Raw genomic sequence first — 14,988 nt, 5'->3', positions numbered from 1 at the left:
TCATCTATGGAACACGAATACTTTGGCTTGTTGATACTTTAATAGAAACCCATATATTAGTGGAAAATAACCTTTATTGGAGAATATGGGGATCCCAGTCAATAATAGTACCTACCCATCCCTAAAGAATTCAGAGTTTTAGTGTAACTTTTAGAAAAAATAGGTGAAATAAGACCACTAGCCTTATCGTAAAAACCTAAATCGCCTATCTATTGGATTTTTCTTGTTGTTCGTTTGTTTCAATCGTGTCTGACTCTTTGTGACCCCATCTGGGGTGTTCCTGGCAAAGATGCTACAGTATTTTCTTCTCCAGATAATTTTACAGATGAGCAGCCGAGTTGAACAGGTTAAGTGACTTGGCAAGAGTCACACAGCTAGAAAGTATCTGAGACCAGATTTGAACTGGGGAAGAGGAGGCCTAGCACCACTGAGAAACCTAGTTTGAATACATTTTACAATGTATTATCAATTAGATAATGAGGCCAAAGAAACAGGAAACAGGAAATGGTCACAAGGAAGGAATGCTAATGATGATTAGAAAATGTCTGGAACTCCATAAAAAAGGAAATAAAAATGCTGTGGGTATATGTGTAGCTGATACTCAAATAGATCTTAAAAGACTCAAGTGTTAACTAAAAGGAAACTGAACTGAATAACTGAAAATCCAATAATATTTCCCTCTTGCTACTCCACAGAGAGGCAGGGGGGACTATTAGAGCAGATCATTAGCAGACACAGTCACTTTATCAGTTGCTTCTGCTTAAAAAGATTTTTTTTTTTGGTTACAAAGGATGATTAAACATACTTTCCATCTCCAGGCAGACAGGTGAGGACTTAAGGTTGCAGAATGAGATACAGATGCTTTTGAACATGGCCAGAATGCATGTTTGTTACAACAGCTCTAAGGTCTTAATGGTTATAAGGGTTTTGTTTTTCTTTTTCTTTTTCCAAAGGAGGAGGAAAGTGGGAGGGAAAGTAAGTTCATAAGAAGTGAAGCTTCAATGAAAGAGGAGTAGTGGACAGTATATCTAGAAATATAATTATCTAGAATATATAATAATATAATTATCTAGAAAAATAATATGTATGTATGTATATGTCTATATACATTTTCTCACACAAAATCCAGAAATCACATTTTTAATGCTATAAAGTGTCATACAATTTCCTCCATAATAATCATTAATATTTTCTAAATATCCATTAAATCCATGATACTGTTCTAGACACATCTGTAGGACACAGAGAAGACATATTCCTTGGGTTCTAATCCCAGTTCTTCCACTAAACAATTATGTAACCTTAGTGGCGGAGTTGGGACTAGAACCCAAGGCTCCTGACTCTCCAGTCCAGTATTCTTGCCAGTATATATATCATGGTACCTCTCTACTACATATATAGAGTGATTTTACATAATGTTATATATGTGAATAAATAATAGACAAAGAATTTGTACACATCAATGTAAACTGGAAATGATTTAAGATTTTGTTTCATCAAGGTAAATATTTTCAGAGTAATTTTATATTTCATTCTCAAATTTACTGGTGGAACAAACTAAAAACTAGAGGGGTGTGTGTGTGTGTGTGTGTGTGTGTGTGTGTGTGTGTGTGTTTTGCTGTAGAAATCATAGCAACTATGAGAGGTAAGCCATATTTGTTTTACTGCCTAGGATAATTTGTTCTGTGCTTTATCTGGACTTGATTTTATATTCCTTGATCTAAAACCTAAATAAAAGGAACAGTTTTTTTTTATTCACTAAATTATAAAGGAAAGGAAGGAAGGAAAGCTCAGAATCTTTCTTATAACTAAATCAAGGAGTTAATTTTGCAAACAATCTTGAAAAAATTTGATCTGTTCCAGTAGGTGTTTAATGAGCACCTAATGTGTGACAGTGGTCATAACTGGTCACCAAACATACATTTCTTGTTTCCTGATCCTTGTCCTAACCAGTGCAATAAATACAACTGATATCATTCTTCCTAGTTAAATAGACTAGCTACAGGAAAGCAGAAAATCCATTCTTTAAGCAATCATTTCTAGTAATTTATTTATTTATTTTTGCTGAGGCGATTGGGATTAAGTAAGTTCCCAGGGTCACACAGCTAGGAAGTGGTAAGTGTCTGAGATCGGATTTGAACTCAGATCCTCCTGACTTCAGGGCTGGTACTCTCTCCACTGCGCCCCTTAACTCCCCCTGTTTCTAGTAATTTTAAGGGATCAGTAAGAGGTCCACTCAGCATCAATCCATTTTTAAACTATACTCTTAGTGGACCCATTTTCAAAGAAAAGAATGCCATATAATCAGAAGGACTACAGGGCAATAACAACTGTAAAAAGTATGTTTTCCTTAAAGCATTTGATTAAGAAAATTTAATATTTTCTAAGCTAAAATATAGAGGGATCTTTTATATAGGTCTTTTTGACTCCTGCTCACATAAGACTTTTATGATATGTCTTGTTCTCTGTACCTTTCCTAGCACAGATAATATCCAATGAACTTTGGTTATGTCACCTAAAATAAAATGCTCATGTATCATGAACCAACCTCCAAACAGGCTTTTTCTTTTCTTTACTTATTTTCAGGAAGAGGCACAAAGCATCTTTTCTTGAAGGCCAAAGGATAGAGTTGTCAGTGTGACAAACAGCCTGCTTATAAGTATAACAGAGGAAAAAAGATATGCAAAAATGTAATTCTTCTTGATGCCAATTCAAGCCACACTAGTGACTCTTTGAGTACAATCTAATAAAGAGTAGTGTTACTGTACTTATATAGAGTGTATTAATATGGAGAAGTGAACATTGGCTTGAATTCTATTTGAGCATAACCTATGTTCATTAAGGCTACACACACCCAAATGATTAATAAACAGAAAGGGTGCCTTGTTTAGGGAGAGATCTAAGTGATGTGGAAGTTTGTAAATTCATTCTGCAGCAGAGCATACTGTTTGATAAGACCCATGGTCCCTAGGAAGTTTGACATTCCCAGATAAGTGAAAACTGAAAGGTCCTACTTTTGCTTTACCTACTAAGTACAGGAATAAAGAATTCAGTTGTATCATTGACTTAACAATTTCTGATGTGGGCTGGGGGTACAGAGGGAGGATAGCACCACAAAGCAAATGGTAGCTCTGCCCTTCTCACATTTGCTATTGAAGAAAAAGGCATCAATTCCAATACCCTTGTGATGTAGAGAGCCACAACCTAGTATTTTCATCTTTTTGTTGGCGTTTGCTTGCTTTTTTTTTCTTTCTCATTTTTTTCCTTTTTTATGTGATTGTTCTTGTGCAACATGATAAATGTGGAAATACATACAGAAGAATTGCACGTATTTAGCTTATATTGAATTACTTGCTGTCTAAGGGAGGAGAGTGGAGGGAAATGCGGAAGAAAAATTTGGATCACAAGGATTTGCAAGAGTGAATACTGAAAACTATCTTTGCATATATTTGAAAATAAAAAATCTATTATTAATTTTTTTAAATTATGAAAAAGAAAAAAAAGGCATCCCTTCCACCTGAATTATCCAGATAGCCACCCACACTGACCACATTTACTGAATTTCTAATTTTCACTAGTCAGCGTAGCTGAATTTTCTTCAAATGACATATGCAAATCTGAAGTAATGATTGCTGTTAATTCAATCATTTTTCCGTCATGTCTGACTCTTTGTGATCCTTTGAAGGTTTTCTTGGCAAAGATACTGGAGTGGTTCGCCATTTCCTTTTTCCAGCTCATTTTACAGATGATGAGGCAAACAGGATTAAGTGACTTGGCCAGGGTCACACAATTAGTGAGTGATATCACATTTGAACTCGGGCCTTCCTAAATTTAGGCCTGAAGACATGGTATTTATGTTAAAATCAGGATGATTTTTATAACACTGAACTATAATCTACTTGTTCTGTTTTTCTAGTGTATGTAAGAATAAGAATTTTAGAACCAAAATACTGGTTGGCTATAGTATAACACATTGTAAATGGTATCAATCTAAAAGATTCATGTATGGGAGGCATGATGACTCCTTAATCATGTGTGAAGGTCAGACAGTTCTAGAGAAGTACACCAATAAATCAAAATGGTAGTTCTGGAGTACAGGCATCATTTGGGGGGGGGGTTGATGAGTATACTTTCTTAGGCTCACATTAAAAATAATTTTCTTTCCTTTTTCACTTACAACCTAATAGTAAAATAGTGAGTGTGTCTTAGATTGAGGGAAGAGGAGGAAATGGCATGGGATGGGAGGGAGAGGGGAAAGAAAGCAGAGAAACTTCCTGGGATTAATACTGTGAAGTATTTAAACGAATTTACAGAGTGAACAGTGGATAGAGATCCATTGGAACAAACTACCGATCACAGCCTTTGCTATCTCAAGTTGAGTCTCACAGAACATACCTCCTCTGGTTTCCTATATAGGTGGATAAAAGTGAATAAGAACAACCCTTTCTCCAAATGAATAAAAGAACTTGAGGAAGGACGGAGAACTGAGCAAAGAAACTGACTCTGAAGTACTCCTCATTCTTTTCTTTCAGATATTTTAATCTCACCAATCAAATTTCTAAACTGTTACCATATCTACAACATTATTATTTTCAAGTAGTTAGTGCTGGACCATATATGAGAGGGAATATGACTTTAAGGTATTTTAGGCCAGCCTTTCACTGGATGACCTGAATTCAAAAGTGAAGCTCAGAGAAAAGTTGAGAAGAAGGACCTGAGGAATGCATCTGAAGAAAAGGGAGATCCTTCGGCTCTCTTAGCCCAGGATGGATGCTCCCATGGCCTACTACATATCCCAAGCTCAATTCAACTGTCAACTAGCTCTATAAGGTGTTCAGAGCACAATGCTCAAGGCATTGAGACAATGGAAACCTTGTGAGACACTATTTGAAGAAATTGCTTTAATGCATGACTTTGGGGATTTGATTTAGAAAATATAATAAAAGTGATATTTTTCAAATACATTTCTGAGCTAGCCAAAGCACTCATTTAAAAGAATTCCAGAACATTCAGATATTTCACACCTGTAATATTCAATCTGTTCTTCAGTGGTAAAAGTTTCTGAAAAGATACAATAGATTGAAAATAAATTCCCACTAACACCATTCTCAGACAAGAGTATGGAGGATCATAAATAAATACTTAAAAGTCCACATTCTTTTATCATGATCTCACTTAGAACACTGATGAGAACTTGGAATAAATATATTTGAACAGGGAGATTTTCAGTCTGTCCACTAATAAAACATCTTAAATTGTAATCGGCATATCCGTGAAACTTAATTTGATTCTCTGCCTTAATCTATAATTACTTTTGCATTTCCTCAAGTGATATAGTATCTCAAACATATTGAGACATGTGTATTCCATTTTACTTAAAATCCAGATTTCAGAGCCATTATTTTGAATTTAAACAACTTTGAAAAAATTTTCCCATGCCTTCTGCAACTGAGATTATTTTATCTGCTCTATCAATAGCTAAATAAACATCTGTTGTGGTAAGGGAAAAAGAGATGATCATTAAAATCCCCTTGTAGCAAAAGTGGACACAATTATAATAGAATTTTTTTAACTGACCCACTTGAGACTTTTCTTTCATTAATAGAATTTAATTGTTTATGGTCCATTATGTATTTTGTTCTTGTATATTAATGTGCATTTACAAACTCAGTAATCTATGGATTTTATAAATTGGTTGAAACTAAAGTTTTCAAATATCATTTCTCTTTCCCATAGTAAAATAACCTTCAAATGGCCTCCCAAGTCATCAAAATCTTATCAAGTCTGACACTTGATTCATTCCATTCAAATTTTGTATAAAATCTTAATATGGTGTTATATTTACCAATTTGGTTAAAGTAAACTCTGAATGCAGCAACCATCCCCCCTTCCCCCGACCCAGTCATTCAACAAAGGGCTGCTGGTAGGACAATACTTAAGTGCGTCAAACAAATTTGTTCTATGTACATGTTTATAAAAAAAAAAGTATTCATACAAAATGCACTGAAATGCAGAAGCAAGATGGAAGGTGTATTGTGCAAATCAAATATCTATGGCTCTGAGAATGTCAAATAACATTCAAGAACATTCCTACGGATGTGATTCTTAGACTCTATGTTGACATTTGGAAAATCTAATCATGTGATCTCAACAACTAGGATTGGTTTACTGAGGACACTCAGTTGATCACACACAAAGAGTACTAGTGATGTGAGTGATGGTCAATATCTTCAATTCATGGTCTAACATAGATGACTGAGGCTGCTGATGAAAAATTCAACATCTGAAGAAATGATGTATTAAAGAATGGACAGGAAAACATCTCTTTAAGTCACTTCAGACCACTGATCTTGAGGCCATTGGAGGATCTTGGAAAATGAAGTCAAAGTTGAAAAGAAAAGGAAGTTTGGAATGATCGATTAGGTCTTAGCCATTGTAAAAAGGATGACATGGAACGAAGGTCTGACATTTAAGTATACATTTCGATGATTTGTAGATCACAATTGTCAGATGGAAAGATGGAATTTATGGAGTGGAGAAATCAACAAGAAAGACAAGTTCTATGTGGCTTAAATCAATTAGCAATCTACTGAAGATAAACTAATCCTCTTTGAGGATATTCTATTTTATAAAATCAATATTTTAAGTCAGCCAAGAACAAGTCATAAAACTACAATGCTATGAGAATGAAGAGGAAATGAAAAGGAGAAGCATATTATTTCAAACTTTTTTAAATACGAGCTTAGATGCACAGGAAAAGGACTGGGAGTACAAAGGACTATTTTATCAGGCTGACACATTAACTGACTGCAAAGGCAAGCTAAAAGGTTTTCCTGAATGAAAACAAACGACTCCTACCTTAGGAATCATCTGTACTTTTTGATTGGGAGGCCTAGGAAATCAAGGTAATGGTTCTCATGGATGCTTGGAATATAAATAGCATATTTGGCATATTTGGACCAGGAGAGTATCCCACCAAGAACTAAAATAGGGTTCAGATAGGTTTGGTCCATAATAGAAGGAAAAAACCCCCACAAATCTTTTGCTTAGACTCATTCAGGCTCTGTAATCATCTATTTCTTGGGAGAAGTTTCCCTATTTCTACACATCAGTCTCCGTACATCTGTAATATGAGAATCATACCATTTGCTAGATTATAGAGAAAATGCAAATCAACCCAAACATCATAGATGAGTCTCAACAGGGGTTATTGGGAATTCACGGAACAACCAAGAAATCCATTATTCCAAATTAATACCAAACTTCAAACCTGTGGTTTCTCCAACTCATTGCCCACTGATGCATTATCTTGATCCCAAGATGTGTAAGGAGGGACAATTCAGGACATTCTAGGATTTTTTTTTTAAAGAAAATCCAGCATCCCTAGGGGATACTGTGCCTAACATAATCCCATATCCATTGTAGGACTACCCAGTGTCTGGAAAGCCACCCTACTCATTTATAGTCACATCTCAGGGCAAACTTTTCTAATGAATTATATGACTTAGATATAGGCTTAAATTTGAACCTGATGTTGTTTTTTAATTTTTAAAAATTTTTGGTTTGTGGAAAATAAGCACATAAAATGCATTTTAAAAGGCACCTGCACACAATTTAATTGATATTAATTGCTGACCTTTACCTATCTCTTTGTGATTCACTTCTCCTTTCACTTATTTTCTCTCCCTGAAGCCTCCCCAAAGCCTCAGCCTGAGAAGTAGCAGGGCAGGGATTATGGAGGAAAGTGAATCTTGGGGATCTCAGGGTAATTTTGTAGAGATGCTATTGCTTTTCAATGAAAGAGGAGGACTCTGCTAGTGTCCTTCATCTCAGCCCAGGATTCTTTTTATTGCATCATAGTGGTAAAAGGCATGCCTCCCCCAAAACCCAACAGAACTTCCCAAAAGATTTCCAGCAAAGAAAATAAAATTAAATCCTTGACTTTCATCACATGTGAGATCATTATCTAGCACCACAATGGCCATATGACTGGCAGAAATGAATTGCATTTCCTTATGGATTATGAATCCATAAATGAGATAACAGATGTAAAGGGCTCTGTGAGTTTTAAAGCATAATATAGAAGTCAAAGGCATAGGTGACTCGCAAGTCCTCACTGATAAAGTAAATAGGGATTTGGAAAAATAGCATTAAATATATCATCAAACACTCTATGACCAGAAAAAAAGAGATGAGCTCCTTAGCATAATGTTTTCAGCCATATGTCCAAGGCCTTCAATGAGGATAAACATGGAACCAAAGAGATGTTTTGTAGTGACATCAGTGACTAACCCATGGAGAGACTGGGAGCCAATTAGCAATGCCAAGCGATCTAGCGGAAGGCCCCTAGACCTTCTGGAAAAGCCTTGTAGAGAGGGTTTAGATGAGGACATGGACAGTAGCAGGACAGGTTGAGAAAGCTTGTCATCTCTCTCTCTCTCTCTCTCTCTCTCTCTCTCTCTATGAAGGGAGCACTCAAATGGATGAGATCACAGAGCATTTGGATTAGTTTCATATAGCCTGGATGTGACATCTGTCACTATGACTCTGCCAAGTTTATATACTTAGTTAAAACAAACGCAGAAAAGCAGTGCAGGATTGTGGCCAGAACCAAATTTGGGTTCGGATTCCATCTCAAAAACTTGAGAAGTCACTTGACCACACTAAACCCCCGATTTCCTCATCTGTGGGATAAATAATTGCACCTAATTCACAGGGTTGTTATGAGGATCAAATGAAATACTGTTTATAAATTGTTTGTGGATCTTAACACTCTATACAAATGAGAGCAATTATAAGGGAAGGCAAAGTCAGTGGCAGATCCATTATCTCAGCAACCTGGGCCTTAGAGGGCCCGAGGAGATCATAGTCCAACCTCTTTGTTTTAGAGATAAGGAGACTGAGACCTGCAGGGGACAGATGCTTAATCCCAGGGGCCTCCCTGCTACCTTTGGAGAATGAATGGGTAGAAATAGACAAGACAGGTGCAGGATGGGCAGGCACTGAGTCTCTACCTTGAAGGAGGAGCTACAATCTCATCACCGAGATAAAACATACAGATGTTAAGCTATTAAACCAAAAAAAAAATGCTAAAATGAGCAAGCCGAATACTAAGAGCTACAGGAGGCAAGTCTTACAGGGGTCCTCCAACTTTTTAAATAGGGGGCCAGTTCACTGTCCCTCAGATTGTTGGAGGGCCGGACTAGAGTAAAAACAAAAACTTTGTTTTGTGGGCCTTTAAATAAATAAACTTCATAGCCCTGGGGGAGGGGGATAAACGGCCTCAGCTGCTGCATCTGGCCCGCGGGCACAGTTGGAGGACCCCTGTAATCTCCAATATGCCCAACTCTGGCTGATCAGACCAAAATGAGATTGGAAAACTCTGCTGCAGATAGTCTCTATGAACATTTGGGGAGGACTCTCTAACAGCGCATCTCACGTCTCTTCTGAGCTCATTCAATTCTGCTTTGCCCCTTCTCTGACGAGGGCACGCCATGCTGGGCGGTCCGTGCCAGTGTCTCCCCGGTCACTCAATTGATTCTTAAGTTCTTAAGAGAGACCTCGAGCGTGTCCTGGTAGCCCTTTTCCTGAGCACCTCGTGGGCGCTTGCCCTGTGTGAGTTCTCCATATCGGCATGTTTGAGAAAGGACCTCAGTGTCTGGTACCCATCCTTCCAGGGGGAGTCCCCAGTGGAATGAAGCAGGGCTGTGTGCTGCTTGCTCCCATGCTTTTTAGCATAGTGTTTTCAGCCACATTGTCAAAGGCCTTCAATGAGGATTAACATGGAACCAAAGTCAGCTACTGCTCTGATGGTAAATTCCTCAACTTGGGAAGACTAGGAGCCAAAACTAAAGTGGAGGGAGTGTCGGTACATGACTTTTGTTTGCAGATTGCACACAGGGTTAGACTGGAGTCACAGCTAGCTACACGTATGGAGGGACATACATATCCTATTTATATTGTCATATTTTCAAGTTTGTATTTCAGTACTTAAGGGCAACTCATTTCTTTATTGAAATTCCTCTCTAGTATTACTGAATGTTTTTAGGTAGGGTCCTCTATTTTGAACATGAACTGTCAGTTGATATAAATTTTGATTGTTCATTTGATAGCTTAAGTTTTAATAATACCAGATGCTATAAAGTTGCAAAATTATTTCCTTTTTTAGATCAGTTTGTGATTGCATTTCACTCTTCAAGTCCTCTTCCCCACTTACCCAGATCGAGACATGGCTAACACTAAGGGGCTGGCTGGCTCATGCATTTTGGAAAAATACTCAGGGCAAATTCCTTTCACATAAAAAGTGGTTTTCCTATCACACTATTCTCTTCTGTCAGTCTTTCCTGGACAACACCCTGCCAAGTCTCTGTGAGAGTTATTCAGTTTGGGGATCGCTTCCTCAGCCCTCTCTAGCACTGGGTTTGCCCCTTACTTGGGGACCAAATGTGTTCCAGTCTAATGTCCCCCGATCAGATTTTCATCTTCATGAGCAAATGACTATCTTAATTACCTTTCTACATGCAGAGGGTGCTCTACTAGTCGGAGACGTTGGGTGTCTACCGAGTTGCTGACGTACAGCATTCTGACAGACAGTATTACTCTCGGATCCTTTTTATCCTGACTCTATCCCTGACTTCCTTTAGGACATCGGGATGGGTAATCCACCACTGGCGCAACATCTGTAAGCCAGTAACTCCCGGAGACCTTTGTGGCGCACTGCTGCATTTTCACTCCTGTTACGTTCTCCATTGAGCACAGCACCTCTATCTCTCTCCTCTTCCTAAGCAGCTCACCTTTCGTACTTGAGGTTGGCCATTCAACGACCCAAAAAGAGTCAGCACACATGACCGCCTAGCATTGCACACTTGATACTTTAGAGGGCCTAAAGAAGGGTCCGCTTCATTCACTCTTGTTGAGTTTCTAATCCAATTAGGGAGATAAAATATGGGCATGGAGGTACAAAGAAAAGATCGTAATTACTAAGTGTCAAATGCCTAGTACAGACAATAAGGGTTAGCGTCAGATTTCCCAACCTTTAAGCCCCAGCTGTCTCTAAGGACAACAATGACAGACATTCCCAGAGTACTTTATGACACAATGAATTCTGTTTTCAGGCCAGAAGGAACCTTCTGGATAATGTAGGTTGCAATCCCTCTAAATGACACACAAGAAATGATAGTTTAGAGACATGAAATTACATGCTCACAATTGTACAACTATGGGGAGGGGGATAGGAAACAAATACTTATTCAGGTTTGGCAGACACTGTGTGAAGTACTTTAAAATCTAGTTTGATCCTCCTGACAGTCCAGGGAGTATGCCATTATTCTTCCCATTTTACAGATGACAAAACTGAGGCAAACAGAGGGGAAATGACTTGCCCAGGGTTCCACAACTAGTAAATATCTGAGGGTAGATTCAAATTTAGGATCTGACTCCAGATCTAGTGTTCTGGGCATGGTGGCAACTCCCTAGTTGTAACACCAGCCGGTGCCAGAGCCGAAGCTGAACCTCAATCTCAGAAACCGTAGCCAAATGCTTTTTTCCACCCCGCCATTGTGATTATGAAAGCACTTTTTAACTGCCAAATGTTCTTAACACCATTCCCATGAGACAGATAAGGCAAGTTTAACTAGTCCCATTTTACAGACAAGGAAAGTGGAGCTCAAGAAATTAAAAGTTGTTGGCCAACCATTCATTACCTGTGTGACCTTAAACAAATCCTTGTTCTTTCCACACCTTCTCGGTGTGCCGCTACATGTGTGTCTAGGAGGGAAGTGGAAGTGATGCAGGTTGAGGTCCCTTTAAGAAACTATTCCCAACCCCTCCTGGCTGATGCATTATCAATTCAGGAAGCTAGGACCTTTGATTCACAAATCCTGGTCAAAACCATCCCTTGAATTCCAATAGAAGATCTGGGCCTGTCCCAGCCCCCACCCGGATCTGAGCCAACTTGGGCTCTCCCAGCCCCCATTCTAATGATCTGCTCCCGTTTCCCAACCCCCACCAAGCAAACTCAAGCCCCCACTGAAACCCAGCGAGGAGCCAACTTGGGACTCCACCCACAGGCCCCTTTAGCTAAATCTCTCATTATAAAAGAGCCAAGCTGGAGCCCTCTCTTTGCAGAGGTTCCAAACATGCCAGCCTGACGCCTGGCATGCCAAGGAGCCTCTGTCCACTGGAACCCTGTTTCCGGTTTCCTCCTCTCTTTACTCTCACCTATTTCCTTAACTAGACTTTACCCTCACTTCCAAACCCCATCATAAACCTCTTTTATCAGTCTAGCTTTTTGGGCCTGTAAATTCCTTTATAGGGGACTCGTGCGGCGTTACTAGACGTCATTTAACTCCGTATCCTTGCACCGAATCCAAAGGGGTTACAGGGGAGCTCTATTTGACTCCCTGTACCCCGAACCTGCCACTAGACTCAATTAAACCTTAATTTCATTTAGGTACCCCAAATCTAGACCTCATCAGAAGGAAGGGGTAGGGGAGGGTGAGAGCGTGTTCTCATGGTCCTACCTGAACAGTGTCCTTCTGCACTTTCTGGAGAACCAGGAACTGTTGAGGTCTGCGGGCGTGCCATTGTAACAAAGACACGCATACTGACCTCAAGATTCCGGATACTCATGTAAGTCACTCAGCGTGTTTCCTCATGTGACGCTCCGGGAGTACCTGTGCAGGCCACCCCTTTACTTGAAGCCCTAGAGTAACTTCAAGTTAGTTCAGGTCAGCAAGTATTTATGTGTCCATCATTTGGTTAGATGATGTGGAAGACATGGTCTGTACCTTGGAGGAACTACCATCCCATCGCGGAGATAAAACATACAGACATTAAGCTGTTAAACAAAAACAAAAACAAAAAAAACAAAAAAAAAAACATGGATTACATGATAAAATGCTCAAATGAGTGAGCCAGATAGTAAGGGCTCCAAGAGATAATCTTAAGTGTGGAGGGGACGCTGTGAGCTGGAGTCATGGGGAAAAGCAAGAAGAGAAGATGAAACGAGAGAGTCTCCTGTTGGAAAAGTAGAAAGAAGATATTCCAGGCATGAGGAATAGAGTAAGAAAAAGCTCCAAGGATTGGATATTTGAAGAGCGAAGAGGTGATTGGCTTTGTTGGAACCCAAGGTTCCCTTTGGATAGCTGTAAACCCCTGCACTCAGTAGCAGGATGGGATAAGGCGAGATAGTTACTTAGCTAGGGAGGAGCTTTTGGTGGCCCTTCAATAACATGCTGGGTGTTATCCTGCAGCCCAGGGGAGGGCATGAAAAAGTACCTCCTAATGCAGTAGCAAAATGAAAGTAGTGTTTTAAGAATATTAATGAAGTAGCTGGGGGTAGGGGATAGATTGGTGAAGATAGATTGGAAAGGTGAGAGGCCAGAAGTAGGAACACCAGTTAGTAGATTACTGAAATAATCTAAGAGTGGAATACCACACGGAGAGGTCTGCATGCACTTGAGAAAGTTGGGATGGAAAAGGACTGAGAGATTATAAAGAAGGCATTTCACTTTTTGGTGACTGCAAGGGAAGGAAGGAGAAGGAAAAGTATCTTGCTAACTGGACAGAGAGTGGTACAATTGACCGAAATGGGGCAAGGTGAGGGTGGGATTCATTCTAGAGGAGATGGGGTGGGCCGAGTTTGGGATGTGTACGATTCGAGGTGAGATTATGATATCACACAGAAAAATCTGGTCACCTACTGAAGGTTTATGGCTGGAGTTCCCGTACGTGACTGCAGACAGAGATTTGAGATGCATCTATCTGCAGAGGGAGTGAAGTCATGAAAATGCATGAGAACACAGTCAGGAAAAAGCAATCACAAGAACAACATACATGACGCCCCCAATAATGAAAATAAAGAAAACCACAACAATTCAAGTCAAACATAAAGGACAATGTTGGTACCATATTATCACGGTTAAAGCACTCATCTTTCGTTTGTGCTAAAAATCAAACTATGAAAGTTGAAATTACCATCACTTGCAATCACTCTCTTCTAAGGTCTTACTTTATTAGGATAGGGAAATATATTCTGTTAGTGGGGAGATGAAGAGAAATGCTGTTTACGTTAAAACAAAACGTGTCAATAAAAGGTTTTGAATTTGAGAAAAGTAAGGATGAGTTCGTTATAATATTTACCAGTTCTCAAGATCATAGGTTTTTCCTTTTTTTAAAATTTGTATTCCTATGAGTTTTATTTCATTTCATTTATTTCTTTATTCTATATCTCAATTCTAAGCATCTCAAGCAAGCATTTATTAAGTGCCAGACATCGTGCTTGCCCCTGGATTACGAAGACAAAAAGGACTGAACTCATGCTGTTATGGAGCCTACATTATATCCAGCAAGACGACTTGAGTGTATGTCCAGTAAATATATAAAACCTACAGAAATCAATAATGGGTAGTATAGCAAAGAAAGAAGCTAGTGTTCTGAGGGGCGAGTAAGGCTTGGGACATAGAGAGAAGGAAAGGGAAACAAGCATTTATATAGCGGCTCCAATGTGCCAGACATGGAGCTAAGTGCTTTTTACAATTATTATCTCATTTGATCCTTACAATAGCCCTGAGAGGAAAGTATTGCTTTCCCCCCATTTTCACAGTTGAGAATGATGAAGCAAACAGAGCTAAGTGACTCGCCCAGAGTCATACAGCTAATAAGTGTCCGAGGTCACATTTGAAATCAGGTTCCTGACTCCAGGCCTGGTGTTCTGCACCTGGCAAAGAGTCTTGAAAAGAGTAAGGCATACTAATGAGGCAGGGGTCAACGGCAAGTCCACTAGGGGAATAATGGATGGTAAGTGCACAAGGGTGGAGAAGAGCTAGAGTGTTACCTGTGGAGGATAATGAGCTTGGCTAGAGCACGGAAGCAAAGGACCCCCGAATAAGGTCTGAAAGGGATGGAGCTGTTGGACTGCACAGGGCTTTAAAAGACAAAAAGAGGGGCTTATATTTATTTGACCCAGGAGGCCACAGGTCATCAAAT

The 14,988-nt window shown here is 39.3% G+C and overlaps 1 protein-coding gene across 8 annotated transcripts in view; it reads right to left on the bottom strand.

Annotated features, from left to right (window-relative positions):
* Positions 1 to 14,988, bottom strand: part of LOC100919025 (protocadherin-11 X-linked) — a 559,214-nt gene that overhangs the window by 118,876 nt on the left and 425,350 nt on the right. The window lies entirely within an intron of this gene.

This window comes from Sarcophilus harrisii, chromosome X (assembly GCF_902635505.1).
Source record: "Sarcophilus harrisii chromosome X, mSarHar1.11, whole genome shotgun sequence".
Classification (NCBI taxonomy): domain Eukaryota; kingdom Metazoa; phylum Chordata; class Mammalia; order Dasyuromorphia; family Dasyuridae; genus Sarcophilus; species Sarcophilus harrisii.
Note: the sequence above shows the minus strand (reverse complement) of the source record. Positions and strands in the feature narration are given on the sequence as shown.